At 41.9% G+C, this 5,395-nt stretch overlaps 1 non-coding gene across 1 annotated transcript; it reads right to left on the reverse strand.

The window, feature by feature from the left end:
- Window positions 1-5,099: 5,099 nt before the first annotated feature.
- Trnaq-uug lies at window positions 5,100-5,171 on the reverse strand. The gene has a single exon. It is a non-coding gene; the product is annotated as a tRNA-Gln (tRNA).
- Between the last annotated feature and the right edge of the window lie 224 nt (window positions 5,172-5,395).

Raw genomic sequence — 5,395 nt, forward strand, 5'->3', positions numbered from 1 at the left:
ATAGAATATAGAAATTAGACAAAAAGCAGCATAGTGATTGAGGTTTGTGGAAAAGAAAAGACAGCAAGCTGAGGCACCAAGCTTATGAGATAAGGAGAGGCTATCGATAAAGGAACATTGGTAAGGCCATTCCAAATCTAGTCGGCGTGCGAGGATAGAATGCAATTTAAAGAGGAATTACAATCATGCCAGTATCGTGATTATTGAAAAGAGAAATATTGTAATTTTGAGAGAGAGAAACTTTGTTCAAATATATATATATATTTGAACAAAGTTTCTTTTTTTATATAATATTTTTTAAAGAACAATTTAGCTTCTTATATATTTTAGCGATCTTAGAATTGTCAAAATTGTGTTCTTGTAAATTCCGAAGCCATTTCTAAATTTTATTTAAGTTAATATTAAAGTAAGTATTTATACAACACAGTAAGCAAAACGATCCGTCTTTTAATACGTATCTTTGTTCGACTGTGGACAGTTTTATCACCGTGCCATAGCCCGGCTTTAAAGTCCATCTTTAAACAATGATAGTAACAAGCGTGAGATGGGCCAGATAAAAAAGGCGATGGATCGTATAAGCCGCGTAGACAAACAATTTTTAGGAGGCTGTTTAGTCATGACATTGTACACGAGAGGAGTATCTACCATCACCATGCGCGCATCTCCTGGTGATCATTCGATGCGAGAAAAGACGCCGTTTCCGGGCGTCTTCGAGGATTCGTTTTTACGAAGCGGGCGCTTTTATGCGTCGCGCACTTTGAACGTATAAAAATTTCCTCGTCTTATTTAAACGTCGCCTCCTCCCTCTCGCTCGCGGCCTAATACCATTTTTACGACATAAATTCGAGGGTGTGTCACGAAATCGTGAAGGGGTAGGGCGGCGATAATAAAACGTATTATAATTGACGTGACGTGCGTAAATCTCAGATATCGAGATTTTACGGGGTAAACGGGAAATTGGCTCAAGAAGCTGCCTGCCAACCTCGATTTATACGGGGTTTCTTGGCAACGAGATTACGTGCACAAACGCTGTTGCAATCGCATTACTTTGAAGGGAATTTTAACATTATTTATTCACAACAGTATTTAATTTACTGACTGTTCAGTTTATTTAACGAATAAATTTTTTCTTTCTGTCTTCCGGACACAGACATCCGGGGATTTTATGGAAGCAAGTCCACACAGCGGTGCGCAATCGATGAAATCGCTTAAAGACAACAAGTGTAAGAAGCTGTATAAGCACTTCGTGCATAAACGTTCGTATAAACGGCGAAGTAACTTTATGCTCGGATTTAAGGAATACGCCGCGGCCATAAGCTATAAAGATTCCCATCATAACTCGAACGGTATCACATTTTATTTAATTGCCCCGCGGCTTACTCGCTCGTGGGTGTTTCTCCGCCCTTGCATAATATTATTTATTGCCAAAGGAGCTGTTAAAGTTTAACATCGCGGAGGCGCTCACTTTCAAAATTAAACGCGATAAAATGTTTGTTATCCAATCGACTCGCTACTTAATGCCCTTCTTCCGCCTCCGTTTGCGTCGTACTTCCCGCTTGAATTTGTAGAGAGCAGTAATCCGCGCACGGACGACCAAGGCGACGTATTATCTTGCGGATAAGAACATAGAGTTGGATGGGCTTTACTGCCATTTAGCTGTGCGAAGATGGTTGTCATAAGCACTCTCGAAAGTACGTAGACGTACATTACGATCCCGGTAATGGAATGTTTGGAATTGTTCGCATTAGCATATCGCCGCGTTGAAATAAAGTTTGAAAATATCATAAATCTTTCGAGGCGAGGGAAGCAAAGAATAAATTCTCCAGAAAATTGCAACAGCTTAATGCAATTAAATTTTGGTCCAAGGTTGACTTGCATCTTCGCTATTCGCGACATCATAATGGTACCAAGTCCAATTAACATTAGATGTCACAGTTCATATCCTACAATAATCGTGCTTGTTCCGCGCGATTTATAGACTGATTGCTAAACTCCCGCTAATCCTGATTTCCCGTTGCTCGCGCGTTGAATTTTATCATTTACGAATTCCACGATATCTAATTCCAGTTTAATGTCGGCCCCTATCCTCCCGTTTCGTTCATCAGGAAGCCGTAGAACGATCTGTGCATTATCTCGCGTAGAAGATAGACTTTACAGCTGCCAAGTTCCGAGGATGGGTATACGAAACCTTTCGAAAGTACCGGATACGACGAACATATTCGCCGAGCAAGCCCGACATTGTCGATCAGTTAAGCTTCACCACGGGAGAGACCGAATCGCGATAAATCCGGAGGGGGTGGGCAGAGGAGGGAGCGTCGCGGAAGGATGCATAAATCTGCTTAATTTACTGCCGCGTAACTTTTATTCCGCGTACCATGTTACGTTGGCTAGCTGCATCGAAACGCTTAAAACTTTTAGAGAGCTACTTATCGTCGCGATAAGCGGCCACTTCGACCTCGCGTTTATTAATTTAGAACTCGGGATGGCCGTACTTTATATCGCGCTGCACGCGAGTAATTCAGAGTTTCGTTCGCGACATTCATCGAGGAGGCAATAATCACTCGAAACGACGTATTTCTCTATTATCTTTGAAATGGATTGAAATGGAAATACGAACTGTACGCTTCGTACATGGTTCATCGACATTTAGATACCTGTTCAGAGGTAGATTCCGGCGAACGAGATATCGAGATAAAAGCTCGTATGATTCTCGATTACACGTTTCATCATTACGGGGAGTATTTTATCGCCCGTCTGAGTTACGGGGTTCCGCTCGTTAACCGGAAAGTTCCCGGGGTTCGTCGCGCTCAAATTTAAATTGAGAAAGTATTTTACGAGCGCGCGGGGGAGTTTCACGGTGGCGTTGTCACATCTTGATGAACTTCCGGTAACGATCGTAGGAAAATGTCGCCGTCGTCCGCCGCCGTCTACGTTGAACCCACTATACGACCGCGCAGCGGGAATCTGGTTCACGAAACGAGGTTCTACCAGGATTAATGAACGCCGATTACTTATTCGTGCCATTTACTCCTGATTGGGAGCGCCGTCGTGATTATCATAACGGGTTACTCGTTCCATACTCCGAAATATGGTCGATCTATTTAACACCTGTGGATCGTCTGACGCCAGACGCTCTAAAGCAAGACAATACTGTTCAATATTGCAAAGCGTTATCAAAAATACATTATTCAAAAGCGTCAGTTAATTATCAGTAGGATTAAAAAGAGAAAATTAAACAAAGAAAATTGAATAATAAGATACATGAAGATATGCGATTAACTTATAAGTCTTTTTATCATTTTTATTTCATGGTATAACAGTTTTTAAAAATATTTTGCTATCCTATGAGGATGCAACACGAACGGCTTATGTAATCTGATGAAGCTTGCTAACCAACTAACAATCACGCGTTATCTCAATTAATCACCGCGCGGGCGTATATACGTGAAACAAATAGCAACGTTTGTAGCAGAAACGTTTGTGCAACGAGGCGATGACGATGAACACGTGAGGCGGCATAAACGCGCGCCATTAAACGCTCGCCTTCGTGTGTTTGCGAAACAGGCCCGGCGGAAAAAGCGCGCTAGACGGGGGAAAAAGTGTATCGTATCCGCATTTAAAATTGATGGTGCAACCCCCTCAAACCATGCGAGCGCACTTATCCCCGCAGCCACGATCCGTGCACGCTTCTCTCTATCGCCTCTCTCCGCTAATGTCCGCACAATGCGAGCGCGCCGTACATCCCCCGTAACACGCGCGTATGGGGGTTCCATAAAATCTAAAAATTCCATCAAGACATCCCTTTCTGCCAACGGAGCTAGAACAAATCCAGGCGAAACTGATCGAAAATTGATCGAATTTAATGTGAGAATAGCGTTAAGCAGCTTCCGACTGCGCGTTAGTTTGAGATCTGAGCATATTAAAGAGATTTTCACGAACACCCTGTACACATACGAAGGCACCTGCGGAGCGGATATGGATGAGCACACGCGCGTGTCCTTCCACCTGACAATGCCGTCTCGACGGGATCGTAAAGCCGCTCTTTATGAACGTTGCGAAACGGGCAGCGGATAAACGTACCGCGGACACTTGCCCGAGGCAGATTACGATAAGCCGGCTCGTACATTTCCATGGTGTTTCACGCGACGCGAATGGAACATTCGGTGTGCGTCCGCGTAAAATTATGCTTTAATCGGTGGAAGTTTTGTAGATCATAAATTTTTGATTTAAAAGATATATTTAATCGAGAACTTCACATAGTGAATGAATCTGTATGACGAATCTATTACCAAATTTATATACATTGGAAAAATACGCATCATCTCGTTATCAACTCATCATTTCGCGCGACTCATCCGCATTCAATCGCATTGTTCTTATTCGGAATTATCGAAATCCTCTAATAGGATCCTTTAATCCCTTCGGTCAATCAATCGCGACTGCGTCGACCGTATTTTTCTGAGTGCGCAGTCGATTCGATGCGTACTCGTGCATGCACTTCCTCGTTTTCCCGATTATCAGTATTATCGCGCCGTAACTCCGACACCGGCGCGAAAAACGGACAGTCCCCGCACGAAACGACAGGTAATAAAAGTGGGATGCGTCCAGCCGTGATTCGAAAGAGATAAGAGGCTGATGGACAGTGCGGAATCGAACGAGACGCGATTCACGGCAGCACGATAACGCGAGTCTCGCGCGAATCGTTCAATGATTACGCGTAGACGATAAACGAACAACACTGTGTTACAGCGCGCCAGCGATTACGTAACTGCTGATTGAGAGACTTTGGCAGACGAGCGTGACTTTTGCAATCGGCGTAGCGATAAACAGTGCTGTGATATGGAAAGGAAAAGGGAATGCGGCTATTTGCCAGATTACACGTGTAATGAACATGATTCTGTTTAATGTTCTGTGAAGCCGTTATAGCGAATCCAAGTGTTTAAATTGTACGAGTTAATCTCACATCTCAGGCATGCAATGATTATAGGATTATAAAAAAATGTACAAAATAAAACGTAAAGTAATTATATGTAACAAATTTATTTGTATATAACAAATTATATGGAAAACATGAATAAAAAAGAAAAAATTGTGTCACTAGGTCCCACCGAGATTTGAACTCGGATCGCTGGATTCAAAGTCCAGAGTGCTAACCATTACACCATGGGACCTTCTTACGAAAATGCTTCAATTTACGAAATATTAACGGTGGTCACTCAAAATAAACATTTATTAAAGTTTATATTTTATAAATTCGCATATAGACTCACACATACTTGTTTTACAAATTATAATTATGAAACTAACAATAGAAATAGAATAATGTAAATACAAAATATGATATATTTTATAAAAATCTCTTTTACATTTTTCTTTAATTTAAGTTTAACATGTA

The sequence above is a fragment of the Ooceraea biroi genome, chromosome 4 (assembly GCF_003672135.1).
Source record: "Ooceraea biroi isolate clonal line C1 chromosome 4, Obir_v5.4, whole genome shotgun sequence".
Taxonomy (NCBI): domain Eukaryota; kingdom Metazoa; phylum Arthropoda; class Insecta; order Hymenoptera; family Formicidae; genus Ooceraea; species Ooceraea biroi.